Source organism: Rhinolophus sinicus, chromosome 14 (assembly GCF_057876585.1).
Source record: "Rhinolophus sinicus isolate RSI-liver-muscle chromosome 14, RSI-T2T, whole genome shotgun sequence".
In the NCBI taxonomy this organism is placed as follows: domain Eukaryota; kingdom Metazoa; phylum Chordata; class Mammalia; order Chiroptera; family Rhinolophidae; genus Rhinolophus; species Rhinolophus sinicus.
Genome location: NC_142514.1, coordinates 9,848,252 through 9,866,590, shown reverse-complemented (window position 1 = coordinate 9,866,590; position 18,339 = coordinate 9,848,252). Strand labels below are relative to the sequence as shown.

The window sequence follows — 18,339 nt, the reverse complement described above, 5'->3', positions numbered from 1 at the left end:
TCTGCTTCTTGGAGGACCTGGACTAACACATACCTCTCGAGGAGCATCTATAAGCAACACAAGGGCTACAGGTGTACCACAGAGGACAGTTAGGGAAACTAACAGCCAGCCCAGCAAGGATATTCAAGACTAAACAGAGGAGTGGCTCATCCCATCCCTCCCTCACCACGCCCCCTTCTCATCTGTCCTTCTGTCTACCTGTCCATCCATCCATCCATCCATCCATCCATCCATCCATCCATCCATCCATCCATCCAAGCATACACCCGTCCATCCACTTATCCACACACCCAGCCTACAAACCAACCAAGCACTGTGTGGGATGTTGGAGAAACAGCTGACATTCCTGCCTGTGAAGCTGCCAGCTCCTCAGCTGCCCTGCTAGCCCAGTGGAAGCCAAGAAGGGACTGAGGAAGAAACTTCATTTCCTCCCTGTTGGAAAGGGACTCTGTCATCTGAGTTGACTGCCATTCAGATGGGACAAAAACATATCCTATGGCTGCTCACATTTTTTTTTCCATAAAGAACAATCTCATTCAAATCTTGGCTCTGTGCCCCAAAGGGATGCCCGCAAGGCACACTTCTTCCAGTACATGTTCCGACAAGCTGACAGCCCAGGAAGGATGCTATTATGTAAAGTGGAGCTGAGAAAATGTGAAGCCTGTTTTAGTCACTATTGATAATGAGAAAGGTGAAGAAAGAAATAGTTGCCAGGGACCCACTCCATTCCAGGCCCTTAACTCACAGCACCTTGTTTTACCTCCACAGCAACCTTTAGGGGAAGTAGGTCTAGTTATTATCCCCATTTTGCAGATGAAGAGACTGACGCTCAGATAGGCAAAGCAACCGAGGTAAAAGGTGAGTCTGGGAAAAGACAGTGAGGATGTGGGTGGGGCAGGGGCTTCCCTGAGGCTGGGCTCCTAAACACATCCAAGGCAGGCTCTGAGGCTGGGCCTGGGATTCTGCAGATAGAAACGGGCCCAGTCTAGACCAGAGCGGAGGCTGGTAATGAGCTCAAAATATACACGTCCGAAGAGGAAACTGGGTCCCTCTGGAGGAACTCTTCTGGTGTCCACCTCTGGGAGGTTGATGGGGTGGGGCCAAACTCCCAATGTTTTTTTCAAGCTATTCCGATCACGCTGTCCTCTGCAGGAGGAAACAAACAGTTCAAAGCACTGGCAGTGTAAGAGCCAGTGTGTCTTTGTCCAGTTGGCTGAGTGGCTACGGTGGCGAAGACACACGTAGGGCGAGATTTGTGTGGAGACTCCATACCCCCAGCTCCCTACCCCATAGACGGGCTGGACAAACTGAAGGCCAGAAATACTGACAACCACGTCAAGTGTCTGTGAAGAGATGAGGACTACAGGGGGTGTGGAGAATGAAAAGAGGCGTCAGGGCAGTGGGATGGGGAGGGATATTCCTTTAAAAAAATCTGAACTTTATAAAATGAAGATATTGACATCCAGTGATAAGGAGGCAGGCTTGCTGAAATCGGCCCCACCTCTGGGTCTTGGCCGATGCTGGTTCCTGCATCCTGAACGTTCTTCCACCCCAGGCCTGTCTGCAAAATCTCACTCATCTTCAGGGCCTGGCTGAAAGGCCCACTCCTCTAGCCAGCCGGACCTCATTTCTAGCTGCAGTGATGTGAGATCTGAAGTGTGAGATAAGGGTCCCGCCATGCTCCTAAGCATACCTGCAAAGCTACCCTGCTCTGCACTGTTTCCCTCGGCTGGTCCCCTCTTTGTCCCCCTTTAGGACCCGCTTCAATGTCAGCTCCTCCCACCAATCACCTAAATGGCTCCCCTCTGATTCTTTTTTCTTACATGTTTCCTTCTGGGATCCCTCACTCTCACCACACCCACGGCCCTGAGTCTGCTACACCCTCATGTACACAGCAGGCACAGATTCAAACAGGACAGCTAGGTATTCTGGGAGAATCTGTTACACCCCCTGACTCTATAGCGAGTATGGTTTTAATAAATGTCAACACTGACCACTGACTGCAACTAAGAAATGTGACTCAACTATATTGGGAGGATTGTGGTGGGAGGGATGGCTGAAGGGGGCCCAAGAATGCTAAATTTTCACTCCATCATAGGATATCAAGAGACAATGTCTAAAATGGATAAGCCAAGAAATAGCAATACAAAAATTGTTTGAAAGTATGGAGATGAGGAGCAAAAGAAACAGCCAGAAGTGGGAGGTAGTTGGCTCTGGGAGCTAGATGCAGGAGAGGGAGGGTGGACATGGGATCGCCATTTTTCATTATAAGCCTGTTAGTACTCTTTGATATTTTTAAATTATGTGCATGTATTACTTTAGTAAAAGTAAAAATTAAAAAAAAATAAGGAAAGCACAAAAGAAAAAAAAAATCCCACTGCGAATTGTACGGCTCCTCTGATTCTTCTGTGTCAAACATGATAGCAAGGCATCAAAGCAGATTTCCCATGGAGATGAGCAATGGAAGAAAAATGTAAACAGATGTCAATTCCATTTGGTACAATAATGACTTTTAGATATTAAATTCTGGGGGGAATATTTCACTTAATGATGCAAGACAATGAGGGATTCCCAGAGCTGCCACCTCACACAATTGGACAAAATGACCCTGCCGATGGCCCTGGACCGATGTTTGGCTGCAGGCAAGACCCTCACTCTTCCCGTTGTGCTGCCTCAATTTCCTCATTGGGATCTGCTGAACCCCATGTGTCTATCATTGTTCTAGAACTAAGAGACAACACCAGACAGCTGGATCCACCAGAGGGACAAGAGAAAACAGACTGGGCCCCTCATCCATGCATTCAACAAAAGATAAACAAGCATTGACTACGTGTCAGGCATGGCTTAAAGTGCTGGGTATAAAACAGTGAACAAAACAGATGAAAATCCCCCTTTCATCTTGGCTCTTACATTCTAGCTGGGGGTGAGGCAGAGAATAAGCTGGGGGTGAGGCAGAGAATAAAAAGGATACACCAGTAAAGATACCATAAGTGAGATGGTGTTAAGCGCTACAGAGAAAGACAGGGCAGGGAGGGAGACAGGTGGGGGCGGGTGTCCTTTGGGAGGGACTCACTGAGAAGGGGACATCTCAGCAAGCCTGAGGGAGGTTAGAGAGCCAGCCAGGCCTGCAGATGTTTGGGGAAAGAGGAACAACAAGTAGTACAAAAGCCTAGAGGCTGGAGCACTTCCTGCCTGTGTGAGGATTGGCCAGAAGACTGGAGTGGCTAGAACAGGGTGGATAGGGTAAAGCAGAGGACAAGAGGTGAGAGAGGAAAATGGGGCAGGATCAATCCATCGCCCAATGTTTTGATTCCCAGGAAGGCCCTGTAGTCAGTGGTGTGCTGGTAAAAGTTTAAAACCTGGCTTTAAAAAATCCCTGATTTGTATATTTGCTGATTTCTGTGGTGATGTCACTGAATGCAGAGTTGGGAAGGGTTGGGCACAGCCAGCCCCAGCTCCAGCTCCAGCACTCCATTGCCTGTGCATGGCCTTTGACCTATTAAAACTGTAGTGATTTTAAAAAGGACAAAGTAAGTCCTTTTCATAGTTTGAGCCGTGTGCATTGGAACACAATGCTTTTTGGACCCCACTTCTAAGTGAATTACCTGTAAATGTCTGCACAGTGCCACACACTTGCCAAGCTTACTGCACCCCAGGCTTTCACACTTGTCTTGACATTTAGAAGTTCTTCCCTTAATCTTCGCATGATTGGTTCATTCTCAACATTCAGATCTCAGTTCAAATGTCCCTTCCTGAGAGCCCTCTGGTCTCCTTTGTCCCTCCATTACTCTCTTCACATTACCCTTTTAAATTGTCTTCAAAGCCCTTATCACTATCTGAATTAAATTATCTACCTACCTACCTGCTTGCCTGCCTACATTATCTATCTATCTATCTATCTATCTATCTATCTATCTATCTATCTATCTATCATTTTCTACTGTATGAAGGTGACCATGGCCTTTGCTGTCTGGCATCCTGGCATTGCTATATACATTCCACTAGATAGTGCCTAGATAGGGTCTGGTGCATAGAAACAATGCAACCAATATAAATACATGGCCCTTCTGTCTGATACCTACAATAAGGGCACTTAAATAAATGAGTTCCTTTCATGGATTTGAAGGATTTGTCTCCATCAAGGACTAGTGACGTGCATGGTGGACAAGAGGCAAGTTAGCAAGAGGCAGCCTCCTGGCTAAATGACCAGGCAGGTGTGGCTCTTTCCACCTGGATGAGGGTTGGACTTTCCAGCGTGAGCGCAGCCTACAATTGAACGGCAACTCCTATTTAATACAGTTCAGAAAATCAGACTCAGAGCCCCTCTGTCACCCACCATGACTGGAGAGAGTAATTTCAGCAGGCAATTTACAGCACAGTCTCTTCTTGGCATCAGGAAAGCCTTCATCTTTGAGTTTATGTTTAAGAGAAGTTTAATGTGCTTGCTAAATGTTTCTCCTCCCTTGCACCTGTGTTCCCACAGACATGGATTCCGGAGAGGTGCACCACCAGTCCCAAATGTTCAAAAAAGGCGACCAGCTCATGATTAGGGAGAAAAGGCCAAAATGAGGTGATTTGCCAGTAATTCTGTGTGTGGTTAGATTCCTCCACCCCACGCTTTCCAATGCCCTGCCATCTAATCATTTCAGTTGCTATTATTTAAATAAAGGACACAATTGACCTCTACAGAGGAGAGTACTCATATCTGCAATTACTGCTAGTTCCCTCCTGGACTCAATTAAGAATCAAAAGGGAGTCGTCATCTTAGAAGCAGCCAAAGAGAACCACGCAATGTGAGGGAAAGTCAGTTTTCTGTGATGCCAGGTGATGAGAGAAGGTCAGAAAAAATAAAGGGCTGGGGAGTGGGCTTGAAGGCCCAGCTTGGCATATGGCTGGAGTTCCTGGAGGCACTGGCCCAGGGCAGGAGGCAGGACAACGACCATTTCACTCTTCCTCCTTCAGATTTATTGCAACCGAGAGGAAATGAACACATGCAGTCAGGCTGGCTTCCCTTTCTTGCCGGCTCTGTGACCATGTGAGAGAAGCAGTCCTGACACACTTCTAAGACCCAGTGTTCTCTCTACTTCATCCCTTCATTTCCTAAACTGAGCACCAACTCTATGCTGGCCATCAATAGCCCCTGTCCTGGAAGACATCATAACCTAGTTAGGGACAGAGGAGCAACGAAACCAAGAAAAAGCAATAGGGAAATAGAAACACAATCAGATGGATGGGATTATAAACTCTGCACCAAACGCTGTCAGAATAGAGAGGCAGGGAAGGATATCTCAGTGGTAGCTCAGTTGGGTCTTGAAGGATGAATAGGAGTTTTCCTGGGAATGAAAACAATTATATCAATAGTTCACATTTATTAAGGAAGGATTTGTCTCCACTTACTTTACTCAAGTGAGTTTGCTGGGTGCATTTCAGCTACTATTTTACTCTAAAAGCATGCCTAGCATGTATTGACTGTTTATTCCATGCCAGATACTGCCTTAACCATGTACTACCCCATTTAATCTTCATGATGACTCGGTGAGCCTCCTTATCCCCAGCAAGTAGAAATTGAGGCCAGGAAAGGTGGGGGAACTTATCTAAAGTCTCCCAGCCAGAGAAGGAGCTTTGATCCCAGGATGTGAACCCAAGCAGACTACTCCAGAGACCCTGGTCCTAACCACTACCCTATACAGCCTTTTCTCAAGAACTCTTCCTCCATGCATTTAAGGAATAATACTGCGAAAACACTGAGTGCTACTGTCCAAGGAGGCAGAAGGGGGCAGGTTTGGGACGCATACCTGCAGCCTGATGGTCTTCCCCCGTGGGCTACGCTGAAGCCTGCACTTCCCACAATGCCCCTGGTAGGAAATGATTACGGGGCGTGTGGGCAGCTCATTCATCTCTCTTTTCCTCGAAGCTGGTGGACAAAGTGCCCCTGAGCAGGTTTAGGAATCAAAAAGCTAACCCTGCTTATGACCAAGGAATGGGATCAGGAGCAGAGCCTGGGTACGACCACTATGGAACCTACTGGAACGTGCTCTTGTAAAGTCAAACACGAGAGGAGAGTTACCAGGATCCTGGGTAACCGACCAGCAGGGTGTGGTTCTTCCCAAACTAAGACTGGGAGTTTCCAGTTCCCCACACACCCCAGAACCCAGCAATGTCATGCCTCAGTATAAACCCAAGAGACGTTCCAACAGTCATGCATAAGGACATTCAAAGCAGCATTGTTTATTATTGTCCCCACCCTCAATATACCACTGTGGTCCACAACGTGGTCTGTCATAGGTAGAATGGTTAAATACATGGTCTTATATTCACACAGAATAATGTACAACAGTGAGAGTGAACAAATCACAACTACATAAAACAACACGGGTGCATTTTTAACAAGAGGAAGTCGAGTGAAGAAAGGGAGACGCAAGAGCTTACATCAAATACCATATTTTTATAAAATTAAAACTAAATAATAATTATTTAAATATCTCTAAACATGTGATAAGTCTTTAAGAGATAATTAAAGAAATGATAAAGACAAAATTCAGGACAGAACCTGTGTGTGATCAGATCATATGAGCATCTGAGAAAGACAAAGTTGAGGACAGCAGTTACCTGGGGCGGGGGACATAATGGGAAGGACCCAGGCAGCCAGGCTCTGTCACCTTCTAGCTCCTTAGCGGGGTGATGGGTCTGTGGGTATCATTTTTAAAAGTTATACTTAACACATTTTGAATTCATTACTAAGGTCTTTTAAATGTATTAAATATGATATCATGAAAAATTTAAAAAGAGGTAATGCCTGGGGGGATCCACAAGAGGCCTCTCTCCCCCCCATGTAGGACTCTGATTAGGTGGAGGTGGGGGGTTTAGGGCAGAGGCAGGATACATGGCTCTTCACATCTCAGGGATGCTCAGGGACTAAAGCGTCTAGACTGTGATCAGAAAGAGGATATGGGCCCCACCCTCGGGGGAAAAGCTGAACGAGGCTGAACTTCCTTCAAGGCCAATGATGTTTCAGAGTTGGGACAAGGACCGGGAGGATCCAGAAGCTAGAATCTCTGGAACTCCTTGCACCCAAACCCCCAGAACCTGAAGGGGCAGGGAGCTTGGGGCCATGAGGGAGGCGGGGTGATGGGGCAGCTGTCCCACCCACTCCTCTGCCTGTCTGGTGAGAGATGGCGGTGCAGTGCCTTGGGGCCTGTTCTTGGGCTTTACTGGTGGCCTCTCCGCCCATCACTCAGTCACTGCAGGCTTTAGTGCCATCCCTCTCTTTTAGGAACCAACTGCCTGCAGGAAGCCCCCTATGCCACAAGCTCTACAGCAGGTCTCCCATTTGGGACCCCCCTCAATAAAAGACAAGTGTTCACACACTAGTCTCCGTGTCTGCTTCTGGGAGATTCTGGTTAAGACAGTGGTGGAGGGGACTTCCGTTGTCCTCCTTACCCAGCACTCATGCCCTTCTTCTGGAAACCCGCTGCTGCTCTCATCCTGTGATCTGATTGGTTGGGGCTGACTCCACCCCCAGACTCCAAGGGTGGGCACTGACTCAGGCATCCCACTGGCTACACTGAGTGTCCAGACCAGGGTTCCGCCAACTTTTTCTATTAAGGGCCAGATGGTAAATATGCTTGCCATTGTGAGCCATAGCGTCTGCCCCAGCTACTCAACTCTGGTCAGAAGTAGCCATAGACACAAACTATGTAGATAAGTGAGGCTCGCTGTGTGACAATAAACCTTTATGGACTCTGAAATTTGAATTCCATATAATTCCCACATGTCACGATGTACTGTTCTTCTTTTGATGTTTCCCAACCATGTAAAGGTGTAAAAAGCATTCTTGGTGTGGGGGGGCCCACACAAAAACAGGTGGGGGGACTGGTCTAGACCTTGAATCCATGACCAAAGCTGAGCCAGTCAAAGACAACGACTGTCACCCCAGACGTCTACAAGGAAATTTGGGAAAGAGGCACCGTCATCCTGCTGAAGCTGCTAAGCTGTAAGAATGTGTCTTGGAAATTCCAGGGACTATTATGGGAGAGATTCTGCCTAAGAATGAAGCCTACGCACAGGACAGCAGATGCCAGAGATGGGGAGAGAGAGAGTCAATGAATCAAGTCCCCATGACATCTTTTAAGCCCCAGAATCCAGCCATGCCCGAAGCCAGACACTCTTCGATTTCACTTTCGAGTGCTAACAAATTCACAAATTTTTGCTTGTGTCTGTTTGAGTTGGGTTTCTGTCACTTGCAATCCAAAGAGTCCTGAATAACACAGTGAGGATCTCAGAGGAAGATTCCCGGAAGAGGTAACATTGGAGGTTGCCAGGTAGGACAGGCAGGGGTGGCCCTCACCTCTGCAAAGCTGCTTGTCATGCGCCTGTCTCAGTTTCCCATTCTGTTAACTCAGAGTCCAGATAGGGAGCTGCTCATAATTTGGTAAATCTTTGTAGGTAGGCACAATAGCTCTTGTCAGACTGAGAGAGCTATAAGCAGTGCTGTGTGTCGGATGGGAAAAATCAGTGCCTTTGTGGTGGAATGCTGGTGATGCTGCTTCAAAAGTGCTGGACGGAAAGTGACACACAGGACCCATGTCTCTGCTTGATGCAACTTAAGGAGACGCCAGCATTTTCCTTTATTAAAGACAGATTGGCCAATGATGTTGGCCAGGGTGGGGAAGGGGAGGATGGAGGCAGGGAGGGGTCCCACTTCCCTCGTGGGGTCATAGCGGTAGTAGCAGAAGGAACTGGAAGCGAGGAATTATCTTGAGCCTGGAAGCACTTCCAGCCTGGGTGGAAGAGGGCCAGGGTCAACATGGGAGGGCTCATGTGAGTCATTAGGGCCAAGGGCTGGGCAGCAGGAAGGTGTACAGCAGGGCAGGAGCTGGGTAAACGTAAGTGTGGTCTGGACGATGACAGGTGAAAGAAAGAATGAGGCAGGAGGGGCCACCCAGCATTCAGTCTACCTGGGCATAACAGCACCTCAGTTTCTTCCTTCTCTCGCAGCTCACTTTGCAGGTTCCCAGGGCGGACACCTGACTCAGGCCTGTCAGTGAGGGCACAGCGTCCCTCAGCCTCAATGATCATTCAGGGATAGCCGTGACACCCAAGATGGGCCACAGGCAGCTCTCCCTAGAACCTCTGCTGGAACCGTCACTCTTTCCTCTGGGGCCCAAAGTTCATAGAGCACAAGTCTAGAGCTTCCGCTGCCCCCTTGCTCTGATTCAGGGAGAACCTATCTGAGAATGAGGTAAGGGAAGAAAGAGCTGAAAAGAGACAGATTCATGATGACATCATCTGAGCCTCTGGACCAGCTGTACTTGAAGCCAACACCCCTTGGACTTCTTAATAACATGCCCCAATAACTACCCTCATCCGTTTTTTAAAAATTAAACCATTTCCCCCACCTAACTAAAAGAGTATTGACTAATACAGCCATGAAGAAGGCTCACGTGTTGGCCACTTGTTAGTGGGGGCTAGTGGCTAATGCCACGATTCCTTGCCTCTCACTAGCAAGGGCTGGGGAAGACACGGCCTCTAGAACAAAGTGTAAACGCAGGTTGGCTCACTGGTATCTGGTATCCGGTATCTGGTATCCGGTATCTGACTGTCTTTCCAGGCTTACTTTCTATGCTCTGGCTACGCTGGCCTCCTCTCATCTCCACAAACAGGCGATACCTTTTCCTCCACTGAGATAGTCACACATGCTGTAGCCTCTGTCTGCGACACCCACCTCTCCTCCCGCCTGCCCCTCACGCATACACCTCCCCCCACCACACACACATACACATACAAGGACACAAACACTTAATTATTTTTTATTCTCAGCTTAGATGGACTCTCCCTATAAAGTTTTCTGCGATGCCCTCCATCCCTGTTATCTGTTCCTAAATAATTCCATTCTTCTCTTCCTTTTCTAGCACAATCTCTGGTGTTTATTACTAGGCTGTGATTAAACATGTGCTGAATGAATGAATGAATGAATGAATGAACAAGGAACAACAAAGTCATCTATAGCTTCACTATTCATACCTGTCATGTAACAAAGCGATGTGGGGTTTGGTCTCCCTGAGTATATGTCGCAGACACTATTAGTTGTCTACCCTATTTCCAGGCTCTCCTTTCTTGCTAATAGGACCCTGCTCGTTCAGAGTAACAATAGACTCAGCCCCAGAGGAAGGAGCATGGTTGGCCTAAGTCAACCAGGACATTCAGTCTCCCACTTCCCAGCCTTCCTTGCAGCGAGGGTGGCCATGTGACCTTGTCCTGGCCAATGAGACATAAGTAGAAGTCTCTTCAGGGCTCTCCTGATTAGAAACAGACAGACAAATGTGGCTGTCACCATCTCTTCTGCCTTCTTCCTGCCTTAAATGTGAATGTGGTGCCTGGACCATCAGCGGCCATCGTGTGACCGTGAAGTGACACACCACCGATCTCTGGATGGCACCTCGGAAAAAGAGAGAGAGGCTGGATTCTTGGTATTGCTACAGAGGTGCTGTGATAGTCATTCTACCCATCTCCGGATTTCTTATTTGGTGGAAACCAAAAACAAATCCCTCAGTTTACACTGCTTGCAGTCAGGGTTTCTTCAGCTGGAAGCATTTGTAACAGATGTGGCACCTTCTTTTTTGGGGGGACTAGCGACTGCCAACCCAACTTACAGTTGGCCAACTTGGCTGCTCTGGAGCTCAGGACTCTCTCTTCTTGGTTCTGAGACTCTGCTGAGCCAAGAAATGAATCTCAGAGCTGATACATTCCCTACGCAGGCCAGGAAGAATCTAATTATCCAGTGATTGTAGTAATTACTCCATCCAATTGATCAGTAATCGCCGTAATTCCTAAACATAGTTATCCATTAATAATTTGCAATGTATTTATTGTTTATACGCAAATAAAATGAGCTGATAATAAGACTATTGAGATGAAGTCCCTAGGGTCCTGGATATTTACACAGTGCAGTGGTACATGTTTTAATTGTAATATGCATGTTTCCCCCCCCTCCTTTTTTCAAGAGAAAGTGTTTGTTAATAGGAAATGCAATTACCACCACGCTGGTCTGGAAGTTCCCTGAAATGTGACACGGCAGCCCATGCCAGGGGCGGCACAGACAGTGCAGTGATCGATTAGGTATGTCTGCTGTGTGCAGGGGAGGGCTGAGCTAGGGCACATGTGCCAGCATTTGGCGTCTCTGGCATAAGCATTGGCTGCTGTTTCCAGCCGTATCAGTTACCCCTAACCCTCAGACAAGAAGGGGGCACAGCCCACTTTTGTGCAAACAGAGGAAGAATACAAGGAACCTCAAGCTATTTCTAATGTTTCCCAGGCCATCACGTGATGGGGGTTCCTGTTTCCCCTCAGGAAGTCCATCCTGAAAAGGGTAGGTTTATAAACCCCATAAACATTCCCATTCACTTGTGTTTCTCAAAGTTCCTTGATCAGACGGTGGCTTTATCCAGAAAGTGGAAGCTCTCCAGCTGAAAGACTCTTGTGAACGTTCTGTGAAGGACCTGGGGGTAGGGGGTGGGGGTCGAGGGGGGCAGGGGGAAGTGGCTCCTCACTGGGCTCTGGAGTTTGCTCCCAAAGGGTCAGTCTGTAGCACTCACTCTGCTTCCCAACCAAACTCCTCAAATCCATCAGCCGTCACCGGGCACTTTTGTCATCTCCCAGGCCTGGCATGAAGGATGAAGTGAACAAAACCCTGCACCCAGAATGCTCCCAGCTCATTCTGGATTTTTCTCAAGTCGGGCACTAGCTCAGTCCGCCCCCTGAGGCCGCTTCAGGGAAGGTTCCTGTTGACAAAAGATACCACAGCTGCCTGTCCTTTTCCCAGGGGAGGAGAAAGGCCACGTGTGCTGAGCCGTGCATACATTTTGTAACTTCGCCATCCATTACTACTCCATTATTGAGGTTAATTCCCATGGCACACATAACAACACTGAGACGTGGGAGGCTTGGCTCACCCTACATCCCATGGCCTCTGAGTCAAGATTCGGACCCCATTTGGCCTGACCCCACGTCTTTATTCTTTTCCTGCACCAACTTGTCCTCTATGAAAATCAGTGTGGGTGATCAGAGCAAAAGCACAAAGGAAGGGGTTGACACTCCTGGGGAACAGGGCATCGCACCCCCAGGAAGCAGCAAGAGAACTCCAGGGGATTTTCTGGACATTGCAACCCGGCTCTCAGAGAGTGTTGAAGGCAGTGGAGCCTGCGGAGCAACCGCAGAAGCACAGGATGACTCACCCGGTGTTTAACAGAAACTCTTTTTCACAATACAAAAAAATCCATTAAAATAAACCCATGTGGCCAGCCTCGGAGCGCCTGACAAAGGGCCGAGTGCCTGCCTCTTAGAAGCATCAACAGATAGCCGGTACATGCCGATCAGGAGATGCTGGGAAATCACCCTTCCTTGAGCTGATTCCACCTTTCGCAATCTGAGAGGAACAGCCAAAGGAGGCAGCCTGGGACGGGGAAGCGTGCAGCTGCCGAAAGGGGACTCAGAGGCCAGCGTGGACCTGCTTTTCGAGGCCTTGGGACGGAGCCCAGGTCCAGCCCCTTCCTTGCTGTATGGCCTTGGGTGAGATATTTAATGTCTGGGAGTGTCATGACCGTCCAGCCAGCCATCTACTGATTCAGAATGTGTCTACTGAGCACCTACTATGTGTGGGCCTTGGGCGAGGTGCTGCAGACACCCATTTGTCCTCTGGGGACACGGGCCCTAGAGACAGAGAACTAAACAGACAATGACAGTTGAGAGGTGAGGGCTGTGGTGACAAGGGCCTGGAAGTGGAGAGGTGGGACAGGAGAGCCATTCCTGAAAGGCCAAGGATATGCAGGACAAAGCCCACAGGCTGGAGAAACACAGTTTGATCAGATAAAGCAGGGACAAAACAGCTTGGGTTAGCCCACAGGCTTTACGTAGAAACAGAGGAGCTGGGTTACAGTCCCAGCTGTCATGTACTAGCTATGTGCCCTTGGGCAAGTGACTTTGTCTCTCTGTGCCTCAGTTTGCTCCTCTGAAAAGTGGGGTGATGATGAAAGGGGCTGGCTCACTGAGGTTTCGTGAGGCTGACATGAGTTCCAAATGCAAAGCACTTACACCTGGACAGAGATTGTTCTATGACATGGTTGTGGAATTTCTCAGGCCCATGGCATGCATCAGTACACGCTTACTTACATATAGTCCACAGGTGGTGTGGCGTGACTGCAGAAGAGCAAAAGGAAACCACAAGAAAGAGCAGAGATGACACCTCCTAGGACAGCTGAGGAGAGGCCCTAGAACAACTAGAAATGGCCCTCCCAGTGGAGACGGCAGCAGCCAGGTCCAGAAAGGAGTCACAGCCTGGCGTCCTGTAAGGTCTCGGAGCAGCCTCTGCGCACCTGAAAAGCTGGGCTGTACTTGGGGACTGGCGCTTTCACAGCCTGAGGTGGCCCGTCCTGCCTGTGCATTAACATGAATCCAGAGGTAGTTCTGGCTTTTGCCAAAGACTCGAGCACTGCTTTTTAGGCCCGGGGACAGTGGTGAGGGTGCAGGCACCCGACGCTGTGGGACAGTGTGCTCTGGGTACAACACAGAGGGGAATAGTGCCTGGGTTTCCTGGCGGAGACGGGGGCACAGCAAAAGGAACAGCGTGTCAACAGCCAGACCGCCACAGCCTGCGTCATGCCCTGCAGAAATGTCTGCCCCTAAAGAGATGCTAAACAGAGAACTTGAAAAAGAAACTTAAAAAAACCCTCCTGGTTCATAGAGCCAAGCCGAGGAATTCACCACTATGGAGGGTCATGAAGTCAACATACAGAACCAGAGGCTACAAGGAAGAATGACAAATGCCACCAAGGAACCGCCCCCCTTCTTCCCCTCACACACATAAGAGGAGGCAGCCCTGAGGCTTGACCAGGTGATAAGGGCGTGACTATGGTGAAGATGATGGTGATCACAGTAATACAAAGGACATTCTGCCACCATTTATTTCCAGGACAGCTGCCATGCTCTGGGGACTGTGTCAGGCGTCTTCTTTTACTTAACCCTTAAAACAAGTTTAGGAGCAGGGGAAGGGGAAGTCAAGACGCAAGCCCAGGTCCTTTGACTCCGAAACTTGTGTGATGTGCTCCCTGCCACTCGGGGCTGCTCACGCAATGGCTCTGTCACCAACCTTGGGCTACCAAATTCTCCATCCCTTCAGCCACAGGCTACAGTACTGTGAACAGTTATCATTGTTTTTCTTAAATATAACTCTCAGGACCAACATTAGTGATGGTGTCTGCAGACAAAGTTCATGCAAGTAATAACCCAAGTCTCCTCCGCAACCAACTCCCTCCCTCTCTCCCTCCCTCTCTCCCTCCCGCCTCCTTCCATCTTCCCAGAGTCCCTAACAGGACCTAACCCCCCCTCCCCTTGCAGGCACCCTGCCGGAATCAGCATCTAACACTCCGCTTCTACTTCTGTGCATCCACCGGTCTTATCTTCCTGAGCACTAAGAATTATTCTTGTCCTGCAGCCCTCAACCGAGGTGACCTTCCCAATCCTGGCTTCCATACGCCGCATTGTCTGTTCCCTGCCCCCAAACCTTATGAAGGATTCCTTCTCTATCTCTTTTAGTTTCTCCACATGGCACGACTGGTGGGACAATTCTTTACTGTGTGAAACTGTCCCCGGTATTTCAGGATGTTTAGCATCTTTGGTCACTACCTTCTAAATGCCAACAGATGGCTCAGGCTGGTGATGACCAAAGCCTCCTCCCTCCGTATTTCTAAATACTTCCTATTTGCAGGGGTGATGGGGGGATGGGGTGGGGTAGGGAGGGGAATACCAACCCTGGTTGACAACCTCTGGATTTATCTTCTTAAAGCTGTATATTCTCCAAGGCTTTAAGGTTTCGTCACAGACCACGCCCCCACCCTATAACTTCCTTCCTCTGAAAATGGTCCCCTGCCCTCCCAGAGGTGGCCCTACAGCCATGTTTGGCATGACTTTACTGTGATGCCCTCAGGTGATTGGCCAGAGGCTGTCAGCTGACTGGAGAGGGCTGTGGTAGATCCTCTGTCCTAGGAATTAGGAATTGGGACTTGGTGCCTGCCCGTGTGCGTCTGAGGTGATGGGACTTCAATGTGTGGCAGTTCATGTGAAGACAGCTGCCTTACAGAGGGATGAAGAAGGGAGCTGGGGGCGGAGAGAAGCAAGTTGCCTCCTCAGCAAACGCTCCCACACACCCTTCCTGCTTTCTAACGGAACTCCATCTTGTTTGGGAAGTCCACTCCTTCCATATGACCACAGGCTAATCCTATTCATCCTGCCAGTTATTGACTGGAGATGAGCGTGTGTCCCGATTATGGCCAGTGAGGCATGGGGTGGCGGGGAGCTCCTGGGAAGCCAACACAAGAGACACTCGGGAAAGAACGGCCCCCGTCTCGAATTAAACCTCGCCATGTTTTCATGTGGCAGCCATCTTGAGACCATGAAGGGAGCAAACTAGTGACAACGCCAACTGCCAGGCTGGCAGAGTGGAAAGATGAGGAAACCAGACACCTGAATATACTGCAGAGCCTCTAAATGAACCTACTGGGGCCACCCTACCTCAGGACTTCTTGTTATGTGGGGAAATACATTTTTCTTATTGTGGGAGCTAGTTGAGTCAGAGCGTTCCATTACGTGCAAACACATTGGAACGAGGCACAGGGACAAAAGGACACATGGCTCCAAAGTGAGGGGTTGCTTGGTTTCTTCACAGCTGCTCAGTCTCAGGTTCCCACCCTTCCTAGGGGCTGAATGTCCACTTTCTCTTTGGATTCTGTGAAATTCCAGGGTTTTCCCAAGAAATTCTCCTTTGTTGCTTAAGCAATGCAGAGGCGGATTTTCTTGGTCGCAACCCAAAAAGTCTGGGTGAGACATCTTTTTGTCTCTTTCTCGCTGTTACTCTTGCCTCTCTGATTTCACATCTTCACAATGCTTCAAACCACATCTCTGGGCTGACGGCTCCTAATTTGATATCTCCAGTCCAATCTCTTTCCTGACTGCAGTTCTCTTCTCATTGCCTCTTGGAAAATTCTGTCTGAATGTTCCATTGGCACCTCCACCTCCAAGGGTCATAGGTGAAGCTCCCCATCACGTCACCTGGCTGGGACGAAAGCTTTCTTTTCCTGCGCTGGGCCATCAGGACCAGGATTCAAAGGAATGGAGAAGGGCGGGAGCAGGAGGGCGGGAATCTGAGAACTCCAGGAGAAAATCATTATTTAAAAAAACAAACAGAGGCTAGTTTGCTTTAGTGGCGGCAGATTGTTTGAACAAGCTAAACTGTAGACAGGGAGATGGTCAATATTTCATGACGGGAGAGGCAGCATGGAGAGGTGAAAAACAACTACTTGCCTAGAGTCAAGAGACCTATATGGTAGAGGGAACGCTGCCACTTGGAGTGACACCATTCCCTTAGTAAGCCCATCTGCGAAATGAGATTCAACTGGGTGACTGCATTAGTTTTCTAGAACTGTCATACCAAAGTGCCAGACTGGGTGGCTTACACCATAAAAATTCATTTTCTCACAATTCTGGAGGCTGGAAGTCCAAGATCAAGGAGTGGGCAGGGCTGGGGTCCTCTGAGGCCTCCCTCCTTGGCTTGCAGATGGTCAGCTCTTCCCTGTGTCCTCACATAGTCTTCCCTCTGTGCGTGTCTGTGTCCTAACCTCCTCTTCTTAAAAGGACACCAGTCATGTTACATCAGGTCCATGCTCGTGACCTCATTTTACCCCAATTACCTCTTTAAAGGCCTGATCTCCAAATACAGCTCATCCCAAGGTACTGGGGGCTAGAACTTCAATATATGGACATTTGAGGGTGGGGACACAACTGAGCCCATAACAGCGACTTCTAAGGATCCTTTCAAGCTCATGAGCCCATCACCTAGCAGTTTTTCTTCCAGACGCTACTAATTGGTCAGTGGGGCTTCCACTCCCCAGGCATCTAGATTCAGAGTCAGAATCATGTTCCCTGGCTTTTACTCCTCACCTGCTCTCCTTCATCCCAACTGTCCCCACAGAACAAACCGCAGGGCAGCTGCATCCAGAAGTCTCCATCCTCAACGTTGTGATGCTCTAGGGGCCCTGCGCTCATCTCGCCTCTTGTCTTTTCCCTCCGTCCATCTCTTTTCCCTCCGTCCATCTCTTTTCCCTCCATCCATCTCTTTTCCCTCCATCCATCTCTTTTCCCTCCGTCCATCTCTTTTCCCTCCATCCATCTCATTTCCCTCCGTCCATCTCTTTTCCCTCTGTCCATCTCAAGCATGTACCTCCCCCACATGAGACCTTCAGGGGCTCCTCACTGACCACCCCAGTCTGAACCCCACTGCTATTCCATGGGAACCTTCTACTCCGTCCAAACCAAACTGTTATCATCCCCCAGACCTAACCTGCACCTTCTCACCTCTGTCCTTTGCTCAAGCTAGGAACACCTCCCTGACTGGGACTCTCAAACTCTGTCCTCCAAGGTCCAGTTCAAAGACCACAGGGCCCTCTTAGCCAGGCACTGCCAACTTATAGCCGGTGAGCATGGCACACCCAACTTGACATTCTGTACGGTTCATTCTGCATATTCCCGCTTAAATCAGGCAGCTGTGCAGCCCAGGACCTGGGTTTGCAGCCGTGAGAACAACCCCAAGTGTGGCGCGAGTGGGGGCCAGTGGAACCTATCCCATTCACCACGGCTGCTTCCAGGCTGGCAGCTAGACACGGGCTCTCAGGATGCCCAGATGAGGTGGCACTTGGCACTGGCAGATGGCTCCAAGAGCAGAGGCAATGACTTAGCTAAGTAACTCTCCAAAGCTCTCAGCGGAGGAAACAATTAGGTGTATCGGACTAAATGGATTAGCCAGCGTCACTCCAACTGCGTTTGTTGGCTCAGCAGCGTCAACCTCCTGAACAAGCTCGTTAGAAAGCAAATTCAGCCCCCCCCCCAGCTTCCTACTGGATCCAAATCTCTGGGGTGGGGCCCAGGAAACTGTTCTCCAGGTGATTCCAGAGCACAGGAAAGCTGGGGGATCACTGGATCAGGTAATGAGGTCGGAGAGGAGCCAGGGAGGTAGGGGCTGGACCACAAGAGGCTTTGGAGGCCATGGAGAGGAGTTAGGGATCATCTTACAAGTTATGGGCAGTTGTTCTAGGGTTTATCAGTCAGGGTTCTCCAGAAAAACGGAACCAATATTTATTTATTTATGTTAAGGAATTGGCTCACATGGTGTGGGAGCTGGCAAGTCTGAACCTGGAAGGGCTGGCTGGAAACTCAGGAAGGATTTCTATGTAACTGCCTTGAGAGAGAATGTCTTCCTTCTTCGGGAAACCGCAGTTTTTGTTCTGAAGGCCT

General features: G+C 49.1%; 1 protein-coding gene across 6 annotated transcripts in view; it reads right to left on the bottom strand.

Annotated features, from left to right (window-relative positions):
* Nucleotides 1–18,339, bottom strand: part of KAZN (kazrin, periplakin interacting protein) — a 1,016,124-nt gene that overhangs the window by 228,566 nt on the left and 769,219 nt on the right. The gene's annotated exons all lie outside the window — the stretch shown is intronic.